The sequence below is a fragment of the Oryzias latipes genome, chromosome 16 (genome assembly GCF_002234675.1).
Source record: "Oryzias latipes chromosome 16, ASM223467v1".
In the NCBI taxonomy this organism is placed as follows: domain Eukaryota; kingdom Metazoa; phylum Chordata; class Actinopteri; order Beloniformes; family Adrianichthyidae; genus Oryzias; species Oryzias latipes.
The window spans coordinates 4538765-4560548 of NC_019874.2; the positions used below are offsets into that span (position 1 = coordinate 4538765).

Consider the following 21784-nt stretch of genomic DNA (forward strand, 5'->3'; position numbering starts at 1 on the left):
CCCCATACTCCACTCGCCCTAAAACAGTCTCAGGGAGAGAGTAGACTGAGAAATAGATTGCTCCATGTCTTTTCCGGCATTAAAACCCATTTATTACGAACACTCAAACAGCGTAACAACATGAACTTTACTTCTCTTCACAGCTCTCTCAGTGATGGTGAAGGATTCAACACACAAGATTTCACACTTCCCATGAGTCTTAGTAGCTATGGGCGGGGCTAACCCCCAGGTCGCCACTGTATTAATTTTGCGCCAAGGCGGAAGTAAAGTTAGCCGTGAGTTTCCTCCGAGACGCTATTAGGTGACTGACAGTAAGCATGTCAACACATGGCAACATAATGCAGACGTGCTATACCGAAGATAGATAGATAGTGTCAGCCATTATCCATCAGTCCCTGTAACAACAAGTGACACTGTTTGGCCTACAATGTTAATAAATGTGCTTTCATGGTTCTCCAGCTGCCCCATGCAGACTCTTTACATGGAAACACCCTGAAGAGGGGTCTGTTTTTGATGGGATGCTTTCAGTAAAACCACACCGCAAACCCCTGAACCAGATACCAACCTTTGTAGCTGCAGGAAAATTCAAGTCTTGAGTTGAACAAAGGGGAAGAATAGTGTCAACCAGGTGGGACAAATGCAGACTCCCCTAAAAATGCTGATGTAATATAAAAAAAAAAAGTTTTATAATATAGTATATAACTTACGATGTCTAAAGTCTTGTTCCATTCATCTTTTGATCTATTTTAATGTTTTTAAATTATGATTATGCCGTTTTTAGCTGAAATAAAAAAATTCACCTTGGTGTTGGAGGTGGAACAGTTGACGTGGAGTAAGTCTTCCCCAACTTCCCATCATCCTTTTGTTTACACTCTCCTGCTGGCCTACAGCCCCTCGCACCCTGAAACCTAGCATGAACAGGAAACAGAACCAAACAAGACATAACAAGAACAAAAGCAAAAACCAAGACAAAACAAAACTCAAACCATGACAGTACCCCCCCCCTCAAGGAACCGCTCCGAGGTTCCAACCGGCCACCAAGGAGGAGGGGGCCCGTGAGACCAACTGTGACCGACAACTAAGAACAGGGAAGCCGGGCTTGGCATGCCAGCAAGGCCGAGAAGCGTTCGAAGGGCGGCCGGGAGGCCGAGCGGTCTGGCGAGGCAGGTCCGGAGGACGGCCGGGAGGCCGAGCGGTCCGGCGAGGCAGGTCCGGAGGACGGCCGGGAGGCCGAGCGGTCCGGCGAGGCAGGTCCGGAGGACGGCCGGGAGGCCGAGCGGTCCGGCGAGGCAGGTCCGGAGGACGGCCGGGAGGCCGTGGAGTCGGGCCGGCGGGTCGGGCGTGGAGCCGAGCTCTGGCGGGTCGGGCGTGGAGCCGAGCTCTGGCGGGTCGGGCGTGGAGCCGAGCTCTGGCGGGTCGGGCGTGGAGCCGAGCTCTGGCGGGTCGGGCGTGGAGCCGAGCTCTGGCGGGTCGGGCATGCCATTGGAAGCAGGGACGGGTCGGGGTGCAGCCAGCACCCCCCCTGGGTGCAGGGACGGGTCGGGGTGCAGCCAGCACCCCCCCTGGGTGCAGGGACGGGTCGGGGTGCAGCCAGCACCCCCCCTGGGTGCAGGGACGGGTCGGGGTGCAGCCAGCACCCCCCCTGGGTGCAGGGACGGGGCTGGGGTGCATCCGGGACCACCGCCGGAACAAAAACGTGACGTGGACGGGGACGGCGGCGGCGACGACGACTCCCCCTCAGGGCAAGACGGCTCCCTGTAAAGTCCAGGTGGCTCCCACTCCAGGCAAACGAGGCAAACTGGGCCTGGTCAAAATCCCAGTAAGACCTCGTATGCTCGGCTTCTTGGCAGTAGACCTCCAGAAGCCGCATGTCCCGTTCTGCTGGGTCCAGAAAATAAGACTGGTCCATTCTGTCACGTGTGGGTGGTTCGAGAGCCGGTAGGACTCAAATGCAGAGATGGGAGGCCAACGGGTTCAGGACTAAAGGGTTTATTAAACGAACAAAAAGCGCTGAAGAGCAGGATGACCAAACAAAAACCAAAACTTACTGTGACGTGACGAGACACATTGAACAAGGACGCTAAGACCAGAGGAAGTGAAACACATGACCAGAAGTTAATGGACCAGCACAAGAGGAAGGCAGAGACAAGACTTATATACAAGCAGGGCAGACAAGACACAGGTGAACACGATCAGGGCAGATGGGGACCAAGGAAGTAAAACTCAAGACATGACAAGACAGGAACCCTTTCAAAATAAAACAGGAAACAGAACCAAACAAGACAGAACAAGAACAAAAGCAAAAACCAAGACAAAACAAAACTCAAACCATGACAATATATGGATCCAGCCATTTACAAGTGGATGCATCAAAACGGAGCGGAGCAGGGACTTTGTGGCTCTCTGTTGTAGGTTTCGTCACACATATCAGCTTTTTCCAATGGCATTTTTCGTGTGCTCCCGATTCCCAATTATTTGAAAAAATAAATCCTCAGAAATGAACATTTAAGCTTAATTTTCTTTGTACATGTCCTCCATCATCAGAAAACATGTTAAAACCACCAGAAACACAATTTTCATTGGAGTGGGTTTTCAAATGTGCAAAAGTTGGACTTTCTCCATAACAATCTATACACAATTTCACGGTATATCAAACCAACCCACATGCATGACAAAAAAATGAAAGTTTAGAGTAGGATTTGTAATTTTTTTAACAAAAAGTTACACTCTAGGTTCTTGATGTTTTTATTGTTAGAAGCGTAAAAGTTTCAGAAACTATTTTACTTTTAAATGTGGGGTGTTCATCAGTATGTCTGGTTTATAACTCAGTTCAAAAATGGCTTGAACTGCTTTGCTTAATCAAGACCTAGGAAAAAAAGGTTGATGTGTTTCCTTTCACTGTGAAGAAGCTGCAAAGTGTTGACGCATGTTTATGGTGTTTCTCAAGCCGCTTCTTTGATCTTCTAAAATCTGAATGAAACTTGATGGCTGTGTTCAGCAGTTTGGTTAGACAACACATGCAGACTGCTGAAGTTGTTCAAGTCAGCACAGGGTTCACTTGGAGGGGATCTGGCTCCACTCCTAACTGACAGGCGTTCGCTGGTTTCCTCCCTTCCTTCACTGTAAACACACTTTTACTGTGCCTCAATCTCACACACACAACTCTATTGTGGTGTCTGTTTTCCCTCAGGTTCATCAGGTCCAAATCTTTCTCTTTCTGACAGTGAAACCTCCCCGAGCTGCTGCTAATAGATGGAGCTGATAGAGCATTCATTCTTGCTGCAGCTTTCAGGGCTGCATGCTGCTTTACTTGGACTGTCCTCCTTCCCTTTATCCTCATTCAGGTGTTGTAAAGAGTAGGGGTTAAAAGACCACTGAGACATGATTACAACACTTACTTACTGCTCTTACAACTACTTATTTTTTAATTAAAATGTTAACTGTAGTCTACTTATGAAGTTCATTGCTTTTACAGTGCTTTGCAAATGTATTCAGCCCCCTTGAACCTTTCAACGTTTTGCCACATTTCAGGCATAAAGAGATAAAACTGTAATTTTTTGTGAAGAATCAACAAGTGGGAAACAAACATGAAGTGGAGTTAAATTCATTGGATATTTCAAACATGTTTAACAAATAATGAAATGAAATATTGGTCGTGCAAAATTATTCAGCCCCTTTCCTTTCAGTGCAGCAAACTCTCTCCAGGTGTTCAGTGAGGATCTCTGAATGATCCAATGTTGACCTTAATGACTAATGATGATAAATAGAATCCACCTACATGTCATCAAGTCTCTGTATAAATGCTCCTGCTCTGTGATCGTCTCAGAGGTCTGTTTAAAGCACAGAGAGCATCATGAAGAACAAGGAACACCAGGCAGGACTGAGATGCTGTTGTGGAGAAGTTTAAAGCTGGATTTGGATGCAAAAAGGTTTCCCAAGCTTTAAACATCCCAAAGAGCACTGTGCAAGTGATAAAATAAAATAGAAAAGAGTATCAGACCACTCAAATCTACAAAGACCCAGCTGTCCGTCTAAACAATCAGCTCAAACAAGCAAGAAACTGATCAGGGATGCAGCCAAGAGGCCCATGATCACTCTGGACGAACTGCAAAGATCTACAGCTGAGTTTTGGAGAGTCTGTCCATAGGACAACAATCAGTGGTATACTGCACAAATCTGGCCTTTATGGAAGAGGGGCGAGAAGAAAGCCATTTCTTAAACATATCCATAAAAAGTGTTGTTTAAAGTTTGCCACAAACCATCTGGGAGACACACCAAACATGTGGAAGAAGGTGCTCTGGTCAGATGAAACCAAAACGTTATGTTTGGCGTAAAAGCAATACACCTCATCACACTGAACACACCATCCCTACTGTCAAACATGGTGGTGGCAGCATCATGGTTTGAGCCTGCTTTTTTTCAGCAAGGACAGCAAGAATTGATGGGAAGATGGATGGAGCCAAACACAGGACCATTCTGGAAAAATACCTGATAGGGTCTGCAAAAGACCTGAGACTGGGACAGAGATTTGTTTTCCAACAAGACAATGATCCAAAACATGAAGCAAAACCTGCAATGGAATGGTTCTTATATAAACATATCCAGGTGTTAGAATGGCCAAGTCAAAGTCCAGACCTGCATCAAATGGAGAATCTGTAAACTGCTGTTCACAAACGCTCTCCATCCAACCTCACAGAGCTCCAGCTGTTTTGCAAGGAGGAATGGGCAAAACTTTCAGTCTCTCGATGTGCAAAACTGATAGAGACAAACCCCAAGAGACTTACAGCTGCAATCACAGCAAAAAGTGGCGCTACAAAGTATTAATTTAAGGGGGCTGAATAATTTTGTACGCCAAATTTTTCAGTTTTTAATTTGTGAAAAAAGTTGAAATTTCAAATAAATTTCGTTCCACTTCAGGATTGTGTCCCAATTGTTGTTGATTCTTCACAAAAAATGACAGTTTTATATCTTTATTTTTCCAGCCTGAAATCTAGCAAAAGGTTGAAAAGTTCAAGGAGGCCGAATACTTTTGCAAGGCACTGTAAGTAAGGAGTATTTTACAAGATTTGAAAACGAAAGGTTGATATGGCAGCTAGCCTGTCTTAGAAAATATGTCCTAATGACTTTTTTATGATTTTCTTGTATACGATGATATGTCAGAAGTTTCCAAAGGGAATCCACATAGTTTTACATCAAGAGAAATACTTGGCAACAAAAACTTTTTTCCAATTAATGCAGATATCCCATATCTTACAGTCTCCCCAGGTTTAGTGGAAAATCTTTGCCCTTCCTCCTTCACTGAACTTGCAGAAGACGTTGTTTTTTGCAGTGTGTCACAGTGAAGAAGGTCAAATTTGGCTTTCAAAGCTCAAAGTTTAGGTAGATGTTTAGCTAAGGTCAAGGGTTCAGACTTTACCTTTAGTAAAGCTGAGTATTCCTGTTGAATTTTTAAGCCAGATCTTTAGATTTAGTCATTTTTCTTATGGTTCTGGATGATGTGCATCCGTAACAAAAAAGTTGTTGTGACCTTTTACCTGTTTTATAAGCTTACTGTAGCAGCACTTTTCTTTTTTTTTCATGGTTTTCTTGTCTAACTAAAGTTCTCATGGTAGTTTCTCCCCTCAGACAATCAGAAAAACTGCAACAAGATGCAGAGAAAGCGCTGCTTTGCAGACATGCAAGAGCAGTACATGCTTTTATTGTTATTCTAATGAATAAAAAAATAACATATTTATTACACAGAACTCACAAAGGATCAGAACTCCCCATTCCTGAACAGGCCTGAATATTTCCTTATCCTCTTGAGACCCGAGGTCTTGTTTGATATGCCTTTTTTATTTCGTAGTCACAGGGACCCAGGTAATCAGAAATGACTACAGTGGCAAATAAACCCACATTGTGATGATCTCCTATGTGGACGCCAGGTCTGAAGAGGTTAAAAATCTTCACTTATCAACTCTTCAAGCCCAGTGGGTTCTGTCATTGAATCCCATAACAGAAAAACTTCTCATCTGAACGTGCTGAAGGACAACTGTTACCCTAACATAAAACTGAGGAGCTCTTCAATGTTATACCACTTCTAATGCTCACTGGAATGAAAGGAATTCATGAATGTAATGTTGCTGCAGTTTGTTCAGTCTTAAAATATTTAATGTCATCAGTTTGGAAGATGTACTTAAAATTTTAAATGCAGAATAATCGCCAGCTACAACTGCTTTGTTCTGAAACTGCCAATATTTCTGTATTAAATAAAGTTTCAATCCATGTTTTGTACTATTTTGCAACAGCTTATTAGTTTGAGTCTAACCTGCATTTGGGTCTTTCTTCATTACCTATGTTTGAAAATCAAAATGTATCTGACTTTGTCCTCCCACATAGTTGCAACTGAAGTTGAAAAATGTGCTCTTTACCTGCATGTCAGTCTCTAGAAATACCCTTACAAGATTACTGATGCCACTTCATGTGTGTGTATGTGTGTGTATGTGAGTGTATGTTAGCGCATGTGTGTCTGTGGACCACCAAAGAACCAGATCAGGTCTCACATCAGTGGCTCCATGATATAAAGACTTACTGTGTGGATGTATCCGCCTTTCCTTGTCCTGCCTGACTATAAGAGCTAATCTGCATCTTGGAGACTAAACAGTCCTACGTCAGCTTCTGTATAGCCAAAGGCCAAGCACCATTAAGTGTCAAAATACAGTGTATGCTCTGATCTTCAGATCAAGAGAAAGGGGTTATAGCTGGAGAAAGGACAACTTTCAAATAAGTAGTTTAGAGTTTAGTTTTGTCTCTTCCTATCAGAAGAGAAGATCTGTCTGCAGAGAAGATCTGTCTACATTGCACTCTGTGTCTGTTTTCAGTGTTAAAAAACTTTAAAAAAGAACCTGATAATACTTCTTTTTAGAGTCAGAGACTTCTTGTTCAAAGAGCTCTTAAGGTAACTGACACGAGCCAATCCATCTTGCTGATGGAGATTAATGTTCATGAGTTGCTCATTAGTGGATTCTTGGTTGAGGGTCAACTAGCTACTTTAGCTGTCTGTCAGACCCTAATAAGACACAGACATTCTTTAACTCTGTGGTGATGATTTAGCATGAGGATATGTGGCATCTGTCTTCCTGTGGCAGGGATACATTAACAGTTTATTCATCTTTTAAAGAGCAGGAAGGTTTTCAGTGACATATGTCATGTTTTGGGATCAAAACTGAGATTTGTTTAAGAAGTGTGCTGGATTTGGAGAATTACTGTCTTTGTAAATAAAGTTCATGAGCTTAAAGGCAAAAATAAAGAGTTGCGTCAGCTCTGAGGGTTCCATTTCTTCTCTTTTATAAGGCCAACAGGTTTTATCTCTATTTTTATTTCGAGCTCATGTGCCAATTTATGTTTCATTATGTTGGGTGAAGGTACTTTGTAATTTCATCTTTATTGTTTTAAGCCTGAAAATCTTAAAAAGCTATAAAAAAGCTATAAAATAAAGGTTGATTTTAACGGTTTTGTACTTAGGAGGATGTTGGGATGTATGCAAACACAATTTGGAAATATAACAGAATAACTGGATGAGTTTTATGAAGACAGAATGATACAGCTGAGGGAGCGTCATCTTCTTTGACATATTTTCTGTAGAGTCATTTTGATGAAATCAAGGATTTCTTCAAACATCCATTTCCTTTTTCATCCATAGTTGAGGAACTGCAAACATTATAAGGAAAAACGTTTGGAGCTCTGTCTTTTACATAACAAAGAGATTGTGTTAAATGGTTCTTTGAGACAGTACAGAGTGGTAGGAGTGAAAAAAACAGAGTGACAGGTTTTTGAGAGGCTGAATATAGTTCAGGAAGGGAGTTTGGTTTCAGTTTTGTCTCCTCACAAGAAGGTACTTCAAGTTTTATTGATTGATTTTTATTGAGTTTTATTTATTGACTGATTAAATGTAACTTTGTAATGCAAACTCACGTTTTACTAACATTTTTAGAAAAAACAACAAGTTTTTTTAATTTTTGTAACCATTTGTGTTTTACTGTAAACTTGATGAGACTTGTCCATCCCGAGATATGGTTTATTTCCTGGCCTTGGTAAACTGGGATTTCTGCTTGTGGAAACACAAATAGAAAGCATCTCCCTTTTTTAAACTCTGGTGTCATCTTAAGAAGCAGTTCTTTGATTTAATCAAAGGTAGGTGCTGCAGGAAATGATGTAGTCCTAATGAAAGGTGCCAGCTGAAACCACCCCACACTGAGGGGAACCAAGCTGGATAATGAGGTGTTCCAGCCTCACAGATTAGTGGCTTTTAAGCAAACAGCCATTGAGCCCACACACAGTGTCTGAGAAAAACGATTCTCCTTGTTGAGGGCTGTAGATGTGCTGGACTGTTAAACGAGGTGTTCAAAAAGGATGAAGAAACAACAGAAAGACTTTAACCCAGGAAAATCAGTTTCTTCAGACTAAATGACAGCAGGACCTTAGCTGATAAATCTGATTACTAGGCCCTTCACTCTGATCAGCCCAAAGAGAAACTCTGTATCTGATTCTTCTAAGTACAACAAGCTATGAGGAGGTGGTGAGGAGAGCAGTGGTGTGGAATTACACTGGCCTCGGGAAGAACGTGGCGAACATTTGGAAGTAATTCCACTCTGAATTTTGTGGACTGTGTACAACAATAGCCTTGGTAAGAATTCAGGCCAAGGGAAGCAAAAAAAAAAGATTTCATGGCAAATGACTCCCGTTTTCCTTCTGTATTCCTGAGGAATGATAAATGATGTATCATTTAATGCCCCGGTGCTGAAATGTACAGTATAAACATGGAAAGTAGTTGAGCTACATTTTTGGTTTGATTAAATGTTGTTCCTTTTTTTTAATTACTTGAAATGACCTGAAATTCTCAGGTCTCTGAGAACTGTTGTGTCTTTCCATGAAGACAGGAGAAAACTCCTCCTGTTCTAATGTGTCTCTAAGAAGAAACCTGAAAACTACTGCAAGCATATTTGTTAACAATTTTGGTTTGACCCTGCAGCTTTTGTCGCACATGTATCAATTCCCAGACTAAATATCTTTCACTTTCTTGCTTGTTGAAATCTATTCAGACTGTGAATCAACAGGAGCCCTGTTTCTTTTTTGCAGTCAGGAAGATTAACATTTAAATGCTGGGCTCATTCTCCAGCAAATATGAACCCAAATAATCCAGCACACAAAATTCAATAAGCTGCCAGTGTAGAAAAATGCTTTTCTCATAAAAAAAAAAAAATGAAGAGTATTTTTTTGTCATTGTTTTATAGTAACTTGTGTAAAATCTTAGTGTATTTTTTAAGCAAAAGGCCAAAGAGTAAGTACCGATAGTTAAGAGTCAACATCTAAATAAAATGAAGTTGTGGGGTTGAGTTTTAGAATCAAAGTAAAAGTTTGACACACATAGCAGGATGTGGATTCATCACATCAATGTTTGTGGCAAATAGTCATCACTTTCACCTCATGGATAATTTTAGCTAGACGTGGGTCAATAAACCCTCTCAGAAAAACGGGGAAGGATAGGTGGATGGATCACTTTTTCTGGTTTATGCTCTCTTTGCAAATTTCTTAATGTCAACTTTCACAACAAACAACAATAAATACGTAATATCTTGTGCTTCTCTTTATAAGAAGCACGAGACGTTGGGTAAAACGTGTCACACAACTTCAATTTGGTCTGTTTGATTCAACTCATTCTCAACTTCAAAGTCATGATCACATTTTGGGTTTACTTGGCATCTTTTTCAAAAAAAAACACTATGGGACACAGCATATTTCAGCTGCATGCAGTCATTCTGTAGTTGAATAAAACGTTTTTACACATGGACAAACCAGAAAACTCAAAAGAAACTAAATGCTGCAATGCAGTAAGGAAGACGTCAGAATGCTCTTCACAATGTTATCATTCCATATAAATACCAGTGCAAGCTCCCCACTTACTCACCACAAATTTAAAAACTTCTATATTATGTCTTTATTACACCTGTCAGTGATGATATGTGTGTATGCTGCTCAAGTGCCAAAACATATGTTGGCAGAGGCTTTGTGAAAGCTAGTGAAGGAGCACCGCCAATGCCTCAGACGAGCTGTTCTGACTCTTCATCCCCACAGGTCTGATTCATTTGTTCTTTGTAATGGTATGTGCTTTAAGCATGCTGTTTAACAGGAAAAATAATTAATGAAATATCTCAAAGTATATCTCAAAATTATAAAATCAGCAAAGACAAGTGATTGTTTTATTTTAAAGGGTTAAATACTGATACAGCTCACTTCTAACACAAAAAATAAACAGCTTCTTTCACACTTGGAAGAGTTCCTGCTTGTTTTACTGGTTGACCAGTTCAAAGTTTGTGTTCTCTAGTAATCTCATTCCCTTTTAACTTTGGTGCCAAATTTTAAATTCTGTCTAAACGGTGTGTGTTAAGAATGATAGAAAGTATTTATTTCTGATGTATTTCCTACTTCAAATTTATGGATTGTATCCATATGTGGTGTTAGTGGGAATACAGCTTCAACATGTGACGTCCTTGTTCTTTTTTTCTTCTCATATATTTATAGAAAGTTGTGGTTGGCTAATATGTGTAGAGAAAAGCCCTTTTGTGACTGCTCCACCAGGACTCACCTCAGCTGTGACTGTGAGGACTGGGGCTCCGTCAGAGTTTTGGCCTCAGGTTTGGAACCTCAAACTTGATGATATCCATCTGTTTTCATCAGTGTTCATTTTTCAGTCCTGTCACACAAAGTACACACTGTCAAGTTATTACACTCCAGTGAGGCATAATAATATTAAAAAGATGGGTTTTATTCTTTTTTGTGAACCAATGAAAACAGTTTAGGCTCAGTTTGGACAATTTCTCTTGATGTAAATTCTCAGGAAAATGACATTTTCTCACACAATATTTGCCAAACATCATGGAACAAGAATTAATTCTTGAAAATATCTTGTGATACACGTATTTAAAAAAAAACACTGTAAATTCTAATACAATAACAGTCTTGTTCTCTGTTTAGCTGTTACAACTTATAACAATCTGGAGACTCAAAGTCAAGGAAATAGCCTGGACTCACCCTGCCTTTGTTTCACGAATGGCACTTGGATTTCTGATGAAATGCCGTTTAATCTCTCTTTTTGGGAAATGTCTGTGTGCATGATTTGTATAACACTTACATCTCCCAATACGTCCCAGTTGGTATATCAAAGGGTCAAACTGTGATGTTTCTCATGCTTTTTAACTTGCAAAAACACAATTAAATTTAAGAATATTCCTCAAATGTATCTTCATTTAAAGTCAAGAATGTTATTGATTGTTTCATCAATTTCTGAGACTTATTTCATCAAACATTATGCTTGAACTGTGTGTATTTCATACTAGTCTTTTGCCTCTTAGTGTTCTTATAGTTGACCAAACTGTTGCTGGTAAAGAAAGATTTATCAAACATGATGTGAACAAATATACACTCACTGGTCACTTTATTAGGTTCACCTGTCCAACTGCAAAATTCTAATCAGCCAATCACATGGCAGCAACTCAAAGTATTTAGGCATGTAGACGTGGTCAATATGATCTGCTGCTTTTCAAACCAAGCATCAGAATGAGGAAGAATGGTGATTGAAGTGACTTTGAACGTGGCATGGTTGTTGGTGCCAAACAGGCTGGTCTGAGTGTTTTAGGAACTGCTGATCTACTGGGATTTTCACTCACAACCCTCTCTAGGGTTTACATAGAATGGTGAGAAAAAGAGGAAAATATCCAGTGAGCAGCAGTTCTGTGGGTGGAAATGTCTTGTTGATGTCAGAAGTAAGAAGAGAATGGCCAAACTGGTTCCTGTTGATAAAAAGACAACAGGAACTCAAAAAGGTACTGGTTCCAAATATTAGTCTAGTATTACAAATGTTTCAGTTTTATTTTTTTTTTTTTGTAATTTCAAGTAAATACAAAACAGCCACACTACCTTTATTTGTAAATATTTCTTTTTAAATTTTAGTTCAAGCATTCATAAACCTTAAAGCTATTCTTTTTTTTATTACCAGTTTAAATGAAGACAAATTGAGATCAGTCTTGCTGATCAACATTTTAGTTGAGAAAACGTTTCTTTCACCAATAATGACATTCACTCTAGTTTTACAACAGCAGCAGTCACACAGATCTCCTCCAGTAAAATTTATAGTGTGTTACCTCAGTCTCTAAGTTAACAAACTTCAATATTTTATTGTAGATTTAAATGTCTTGGACCATTCTGATAACTCTTAAAGACCATAAAAGGATAGACGGGAAGAAGTTAAAATTTATTCTTAACATCTACCTGAAGTGTTTTGTAAAAATTTACGACTTTACATTTGTCTTCCCTTTCAGTCCCATACATGAGTTATCTCTTCTGCATTAGACCATGAAGAATTTGATACTTTAAAAGCACTCCTCCATCTGCTGAGGAGTAGACACTGGTAGCTAGTCTGCCGCCTTCTCAACATTCCTTGAAGCACAAGCACATTTTTTGTCACAGAAAATACAATGGGTCATAAATTTTGGTTACCCTCACAGAACTTCCTCTTTTTTTACAGAAGTTTCCGAGTTTGAGTTCATATTCGAAATTTTAGAAATATGCTATATTAAATGTTGGGCAATTCACTTTTTTTCATGTGTAACTCAGCCTCAGTGCTACCACAGAGTTGAGTCTGCTTTGACCCGGCTTTTTACAGTCTTTTGGCTTAGCCAGAACCACATGCCTCTGAATGTGATCTGCTTCCCTTACCAAAAACTTGTTTCAAATGGCAGAAAGTGTTCAAAAAGCAAATGAATGGAAAGCCTGGCTCCAGAGACAAAAAAACATCTAATACCTTGATGGGTTCATCCAGTTTTTGCCTACTATTTCTTTTGCCGGGTCTTCTTCTGGACCTTTTTCTTCTGTTTCCTGCTGTAAGTCAGTTGGATCAACTTCCATTGGTCTATACTTTTTTCTGTCTCGTGTATTCCTATCACACAAGAATACGGTTGCAAAATTCATAAAACTGACCACTCACATCATAGCCAGTAGATCCAGCTAGTCTACGCTAACTTGGATCTAAACAGTAGTTCCTACTCCCTTTTTGAAAAACCCTTTTGCAGATGTCCGCAGTGGGCTGTGTTAGAAAGTGGCCCAAGAAAAGGCCCATTCAGGGAATGTATTGAATATGTGTTGTGTTGTTTTGTTTAGTCAGCCATTCAGAGTGGGAGGTAGAGGTGGGGGGAAGGAGAATTGCGTCATTTTTGGAGAATCACACTGCACAAAGAGTGGAGGGTGTGAACGGAGAGTAGAAGGAATTGTGCTTCATTTTCAAATACAAAGGCGTTGTGTTTATATAAAAAATACTGGCTTTATGTTTTTTTACTGCATTGACAGATTCTTTGGGGGGAAAAAAGACCCACACCTTCCACTCTAGCCACATCTTCCAGTCCAGCCACATCTATCACTTCTGTCAGATAAGAAAAGGTTTTTTCTGTGCTGTATGAACAATAGTGGTGGTGCTTATGTGGCTTTACAGAGAGGAAAGTAAGGAATAATAACCTGCTTGTCTGGATCACATGGTTGTCCTCATTTCTGCTATTCTCTCGTGTGGAAGAATGAAGGGTTTTTGTCTCTTTTCAGCTCTCTGCTGTGTCTCCTTACTTTACCTGATGGCCATCTTTTCACTTACAATGACAGATTTGTGTCCGCTCAGGCTGCAGCAGGAACAGAGTCATTGATCAGCACTGTTGGGCCTCCCTTTGAATTTTCTTTTCCCTCTTATTGGCTCCATCAGTTTCTTGGCATTTAAAAAAGTAACTTAAAGGAGCTATGTTTAACAGTCACAGCTTTAGTCCTTCGGGACTGATCAGTGGCGGTTTTTGATATGGGCGATATGGGCGGTCGCCCAGGGCGGCACTTCATAGGGGGCGGCATTTGCCGTGCCCGATGCGTAATGTGGTACACACTATATTCAAAGAGGTAGCTTAAAGCTTTTAAGTTGAAATTGCTTCAGTAGCCGACACTTAATGCTTTTATTTTGAAACATCAGACTCTTAATAATGTCTTCCTCCTATTTCCTCTTCACACTCATGGTGCAAAAAAAAAAAAAAAAAAAAAAAAGAATAATTCAGAGTGAAACAACGTAAAACAGGCACATGAAAAGGATTTAGGCAGAAAAAACATCCGTGCTCAACCCAATTTCGACAAAAGCAGGCAATGGGGGTTATTTCCCACAATTCTTTGCCCAGACACAGCAGACCCGATGCGCACGTGACCACCGCCCTCTGCTGCAAGACGCTTGCGGCCACACCTCTTTGCGGTAGTCTTTGGAACATTAGTAAAAAAACTCGAGAGGGGGGTGCAATTCTCCGGTGGCTGGGTGAATCACACTAACAGGGGATTGGGAGTCTTTTTCTATCTGACAATCAACTCTGAGCCGCAGCTGCACCTCCCGTCATAGAGACGGAGCCGCGTGTGTGAGAGGGAAGGGGAAGGGGGGGGGGGGGGATGAGCGCAGACCATTCTTTTAGAATTGAGTTTTTTTGGAGGATTTCTACTGTTGGTGTTGCACAAATTTAGGGAAATGCCAAATATTTTTGGAGTAATCCCACTGATGAGTTCTAAGATTTAGTCTTTAATGTTTTATAAGACCTAAACATATTAATCACAATAAGTTTTATTTTTTAGATCTAATCCCTCTGATATGTTTCACAAAGACACACACAGGACGTCACACATTAAGAAATTAATGCTAAAAATGAAGCAGGAGTCCAGCTCTAAAAAAATGCTCTAAAGAATGATGAAAGAGCAAAAAAAATGGAATTATTTGATATGTAATTTCTTATTAATATTATAATATTTCCAGGCTTTCTTTGTTTTTTGTCCTGCAGCATGTTCATATTTGTATAATTTTGACAGAATATATTTCTCTGGAGAGCAAAATATTACAAGTTATTTAAGGTTTAACTTGAGTTATACTGGATTAATGTTCCTGTTTTTATTCATATTTATGTTCAAAAAGTTCAGTTTAAAAGGTTTAAAAGTTTAGCTTTAGTGTGTTCAGTTAATGTTTATCTTCTTCGGCCCAAAACCTTAAGCGTGTTTTTAACTTAGACCCTGTGTGACTGAGTTTGACCCCCCCTGTAATATGAGTCTAGAAAATTCATGCATTTTTTGAGTAAAATGGCTAAATAGAAGATAGGGAACACAACAGGATGTTGTCAAATTTTGTATGTGTGCGGGGGGGGGGGGGGGGGGGGGGGCGCTGGTGGGGTTACTCGCCCAGGGAGTAAGTTAGTGTAGAACCGCCACTGGGACTGATCAACAGGGACAAAATCCTTATATGGTCTAAGTCCATTTTCCTGTTTGAGTTCATGGTTGCAGCATATAGGCTACAACCATGAACTGAAGGCAAAATGAAGATAAATAGACCTTTAGTGCCTATTTATCCTGTGGTTAAGGTCATACACAGCTGTGTGTGAAGTTGTTGTAAGTGCATTGCAGCACAGAACTTTGTCAAGTCTTTTTACAAGTTTAGTGCACTTTCAAATAATTGAAAAAAAATCTCTGATCATTGCATTTTTGTATCCTCCTATACAAGTGATCTCCTATCAGAAGATTGAAGACATTTTGAGAAAAGCAGTCTTGAGCAGTGACTGGAAAAGTCTTGATATTGTCAGTCTCTTAAAACTGGGAAAATACGGTCATGCATTAAATTGGCACATTATTGTTGTCAGCTCATAATTGCCTTAATCGCACTATCATCATTCACCTAAAAAAAGAAAACTTCTGCTAATAGTTCTAGCTGGTAAAGTTTTGCTTTGACCGTAAAATCATGATGACCATGCAGTGTGCCTGTAAAATCCTTAAACTTCAGAGCATTTTTGGTTTTTCATACTTGTCTTCTTCTGTTTTTTTAACACATCATAGAAGAGTTTAGACATTTTTTCACAATTCCCCAATAAATGACTGTTAAAAAAGAGACCCGCTTTTACCGAAGCGTTGAGTAAACAGCTAAAGAGAATAGGCGTACCACTAGGGACACTGGAGAGAATGACCTGGAAAAATAAGCCATATTTCAACCTTACTGTCTTGTTTTACTTATTTTATCTGCTTTGCATGGCAGCTATTCCTATTTCACTACATGCACATTTAGTTATTAGTTAGGATTATCAAATCCATGTTTAAAAAAAAAAATCACAACTATTCATCCCTATAAAGATTTTTTTTGCATTGGATAAAGACAAAGTGTTTTCAACTAAAATGTGAAACTTTCAACTTAAATAGGTGTGACATCATTTTTCCATAAATTACTGTGTTTCTTTTGATCTTAAACTACTTGAACAAATTCATTTGGCTGTTTATAACAAAAACACCAATTATGCCAAATTTCCTGCATATATCTCACAAAAAATGCCCCACTGCGCCTCATACATGTCTAAATGCAAATCAATCTTTGGCTTAGAACACTAAAACCAATACTGCATGAAGTTTTTGGACTTGCAGAAACTCAGTTGAAGCTAATTTGCTTTTTTAGTCATTAAGATAAAATAATTATAAACATTTCTTAATACCTAGCATTCTTCTCTCATAGGCTCTTAAAGTCAACGAGCCATGCTGCAAATGTCTTTATGAATTTGTCAGCTGTACAGATGCTGTTTTAATCCATAGTTACTGGAAACATTCTTCTTTTCTTTTTCCGCTTGTAGAAGCCAGAGAAACTTCCCCAGTTTTATGAAATGATGCCTAAAATGTTACAACAGCTGGTTTGTCAGCAGTGTTCAAAGTTTGCAAAGAGGATTTTCTTTGAATGTGCTTCAGTGGGACAAAAACGTATTTAGTCAGCCATGATTGTGCAAATTCTCCCACTTAAAAAGATGAAAGAGGTCGATAATTTTCATCATAGGTGTACTTCAACTATCAGAGACAAAATGAGACAAAAAAATCCATAAAATCACATTGTCTGATTTTTAAAGGATTTATTTGTAAATTTAGGTGGAAAAGAAGTATTTGGTCAACTTCAAACAAGAAGATTTCTGGCTTTCACAGACCTGTAACTTCTTCTGAATGAGGATCCTCTGTCCTCCACTGGTTACCTGTATTAATGGCTCCTGTTTGAACTGGTTATCTATAACAAACAGCTGTCCACAACCTCAAACAGTCACAATCCAAACTCCACTATGACCAAGACCAAAGAGCTGTCTAAGGACACCAGTAACCAAATTCAGTCTTCCAGCACCAGGCTGGGAAGACTGAATCTTCAACAGATAAGCAGCTTGGTGTGAAAAAAATCAACTGTTGGAGCAATTATTAGGAAATGAAAGACATACAAGACCACTGATCATCTCCCTCCATCTTGGACTCCCCGCAAGATCAAACGCCATAGGGTCAAAATGATCACTAGACCGGTGGGCAAGAATCCCAGAACCACACAGGGGACCTAGTGAATGACCTGCAGAGAGCTGCGACCAAAGTAACAAAGACTACCATCAGTAACACACTACGCCACTGGGGGCTCAAACCCTGCAGTGCCCACCTGCTAAAGTCAGTACATGTGCAGGCCCATCTAACGTTTGCTAGAGAGCATTTGGATGATCCAGAAGAGGATTGGGAGAATTTCCTATGGTCAGGTGAAACCAAAATACTTTTTGGTAAGAACGTTACTCTGGAGGAGGAATGTGGGTGGAACATCATGCTTTGGGGCTGTAAAGGAATTAATGAATGGGGCCACGTATCGTCAGGTTTTAAATGAAAACCTCCTTCCATCCTGGGTGGCGGATGTGATCGCCCGTGCCGTGATCTCTATCCGCTGCCGTGCGGCTGTGTTTGTGTGTGTGTGGGGGGGTTCTAGCTGCCGCTGCTGCTGCGGCGGGGGTCTTGGTGTGGGGATGACTGGGCACTCTCCCTCCTTTTTACATTCCATCATCCATTTTAAAAGAACATGAACAACTTGTGTTAGCTCACCTTTGCACTAATAGTTTGCGTGATTGAATGAAATGTTTCACACTAGTTGGTTTGAATGCATAGGTATGCGTGTGGGAACATTATTTCTTTTGTGTACATGTTGACAGCTGAACGTTTTTGGAGCCAACAGGTATGTTTGTGGCGTTTGGATGTTACGCCCCCTTCTGAGTCTAGGGGTACCTACGGGGTATAACATAAAAGTAAATTGTTCTGGCTACCAAATTTAAATTAACAAACCAAACAATGTCTCCATACAAATATAACAAATTTATTTACAAATAAATAAACAAACTGTTACGCCCCTTTTGTGTCTAGGGGTACCTAGGAAGGCATAACATAAAAAAAGTAAAGATTTAACTAATAAATGAACTGTAACAAAAAGCACCAAACGAATGTCTCCATAAAAATATACCCAAATTTTATTTACAAATAAACAAACAATCCAACAATAACTAAAAGTGAAGCTAAAAGGCTTCAGGGTGAACCAAGGCCAAAATAACAAACAAAACCCCAACTAACTGAAACATATAATCTTACCTGTACAAAAGAAAAGGGAAATCAAAGACAAAACTCTAACCTCCCTAACCTAACAAAAACAGGAGAAAACATGTACTAAACAAAATGGCAGTTCACCCCTACAGCTTCACTTAAAACATAACTATAAACCAAAAGACTAATCAGAGTGGGCACAGACAAAACTACAAAGAACTACGACGTGCAACACAAACTAAAACAAGTGGAGAAGACATAAAACAAAGCGGAGAAGAGGGCCAAGCTGCAGTGGAGACTGTTGCAGCAAGGCTCCCTTCCCACCGACTGGATGTCGGAATGGTGGCTTTAAAGGCTGCCTCCACCAGCTGGTCCAATGGGAGGCCACACCCTTTCCACCACACCTGAAAATAATCAGACAACAGACACAAAGATCCACAAAAAACACAAGTCCCACTCTGATACAGAAATAATACACAAAACACAGAACAAACAAACAAAACAAAATCAAATACAGCCCCAGCTGTAACACCCCCCTACCCAAGATAAAACTTCTTCAAAAAGAAGTTTTTACCCTAAGTGGAGCACACAAAAAGCGGTAGCTCTCACAGAGCACACCACACAAACACAAGATGTACCACACAAACCTAAGGCACTACACAAGACACACCACAGAAACTCGGGACGCGTACCCCTCTGGGCACGCGACCGTCAAACTCGGGGTGCGCGCCCCACAAGACACGCACCCGTCAACTCGGGACGCGTACCCCTCTGGGCACGCGACCGTCAAACTCGGGACGCGTACCCCTCTGGGCACGCGACCGTCAAACTCGGGGCACGCGCCCCGCAAGACACGCACCCGTCAACTCGGGGTGCGCGCCCCGCAGAACACGCACCCGTCAACTCGGGGTGCGCGCCCCGCAGAACACGCACCCGTCAACTCGGGGCGCGCGCCCCACAAGACACGCACCCGTCAACTCGGGGTGCGCGCCCCGCAGAACACGCACCCGTCAACTCGGGGTGCGCGCCCCGCAAGACACGCACCCGTCAACTCGGGGGTGCGCGCCCCGCAAGACACGCACCCGTCAACTCGGGGTGCGCGCCCCGCAAGACACGCACCCGTCAACTCGGGGTGCGCGCCCCGCAAGACACGCACCCGTCAACTCGGGGTGCGCGCCCCGCAAGACACGCACCCGTCAACTCGGGGTGCGCGCCCCGCAAGACACGCACCCGTCAACTCGGGGTGCGCGCCCCGCAAGACACGCACCCGTCAACTCGGGGTGCGCGCCCCGCAAGACACGCACCCGTCAACTCGGGGTGCGCGCCCCGCAAGACACGCACCCGTCAACCCGGGGTGCGCGCCCCGCAAGACACGCACCCGTCAACTCGGGGTGCGCGCCCCGCAAGACACGCACCCGTCAAGACCAGTCATCAAAACTAGTCACACAAAACTAACTCAAAATTTAGCCAAACAAAACGAAAGTGTTGCACCAAACAAAATTTAACGCAAGTTTGGTTAACAGTTTTTGTTGTCCCACAAAATGTTATTAATGTGCTTAATGCACCAACCTCACAAATTTTGGCTAAACCAAAGAAACCCCAATGCACACAAAAGTGCTGTTACAAACTATGCCGGTTTGGTGACTTCTGTAAGAGCAAGGGATTTACTCACAACCCTTCTTGAGCAGTGGACATCCTCTGTGGCAACCCCAGTCTGGAAGAATACAGTTGGGTCTGGCCCCCCTCCTTAACCGGCTACGGCAACAGGAACCTCCGCACCCGCCTCCGCCCGGGCGGGGTTAGTAGCATTAGCAACATCTGCAGCAGCCTCCACTCCTACACTGTCGCCTACACCACCTCCAACCGATGCCTCCAGCCGAGGTCTGCCTGAGAGTTGGAGCACTCCAGCTCAGACAACAACTGCTCTTTGCAAATGCCGTTGGCCTTCACAGCCAAACAGGTCACAAACATCAAATGCCAAGGTCTTCGCCAAAAAGGAGAAAGAAAAACTGTTAACCAAAGTCTCCAAACAATCCCGGACCGGACGAGCCCCCAATTATGTTACGCCCCTTTTGTGTCTAGGGGTACCTAGGAAGGCATAACATAAAAAAAGTAAAGATTTAACTAATAAATGAACTGTAACAAAAAGCACCAAACGAATGTCTCCATAAAAATATACCCAAATTTTATTTACAAATAAACAAACAATCCAACAATAACTAAAAGTGAAGCTAAAAGGCTTCAGGGTGAACCAAGGCCAAAATAACAAACAAAACCCCAACTAACTGAAACATATAATCTTACCTGTACAAAAGAAAAGGGAAATCAAAGACAAAACTCTAACCTCCCTAACCTAACAAAAACAGGAGAAAACATGTACTAAACAAAATGGCAGTTCACCCCTACAGCTTCACTTAAAACATAACTATAAACCAAAAGACTAATCAGAGTGGGCACAGACAAAACTACAAAGAACTACGACGTGCAACACAAACTAAAACAAGTGGAGAAGACATAAAACAAAGCGGAGAAGAGGGCCAAGCTGCAGTGGAGACTGTTGCAGCAAGGCTCCCTTCCCACCGACTGGATGTCGGAATGGTGGCTTTAAAGGCTGCCTCCACCAGCTGGTCCAATGGGAGGCCACACCCTTTCCACCACACCTGAAAATAATCAGACAACAGACACAAAGATCCACAAAAAACACAAGTCCCACTCTGATACAGAAATAATACACAAAACACAGAACAAACAAACAAAACAAAATCAAATACAGCCCCAGCTGTAACACCCCCCTACCCAAGATAAAACTTCTTCAAAAAGAAGTTTTTACCCTAAGTGGAGCACACAAAAAGCGGTAGCTCTCACAGAGCACACCACACAAACACAAGATGTACCACACAAACCTAAGGCACTACACAAGACACACCACAGAAACTCGGGACGCGTACCCCTCTGGGCACGCGACCGTCAAACTCGGGGTGCGCGCCCCACAAGACACGCACCCGTCAACTCGGGACGCGTACCCCTCTGGGCACGCGACCGTCAAACTCGGGACGCGTACCCCAAACAAACAACAATAACTAAAAGTGAAGCAACAAGGCTTCAGGGTGAACCAAGGCCAAAATAACAAACAAAACCCCACCTAACTGAAATCTTGTTTTCTTACCTGTACAAAGGAAAAGGGAAATTAAAGACAAACACTAACCTCCCTGAACTAACAAAACCAGGAGACACCAAGTACTGAAGGAAAATGGCAGTTCACTCTACAGCTTTACATAACATAACTAAACATAACATAACTAAAAAAAGGCTTTAAAAATTAGCTCCTGGTGTTTATTTTTACACA

The 21784-nt window shown here is 41.5% G+C and overlaps 1 protein-coding gene and 1 long non-coding RNA gene across 2 annotated transcripts in view; one reads left to right on the forward strand and one right to left on the reverse strand.

Annotated features, from left to right (window-relative positions):
* Positions 1 to 21784, forward strand: part of me1 (malic enzyme 1) — an 81489-nt gene that overhangs the window by 28528 nt on the left and 31177 nt on the right. The window lies entirely within an intron of this gene.
* LOC110016609 lies at positions 457 to 2188 on the reverse strand. Its single transcript, XR_002291918.1, has 3 exons — positions 2049 to 2188; positions 801 to 908; positions 457 to 658 (listed from the first exon to the last, which is right to left on the reverse strand). It is a non-coding gene; the product is annotated as an uncharacterized LOC110016609 (long non-coding RNA).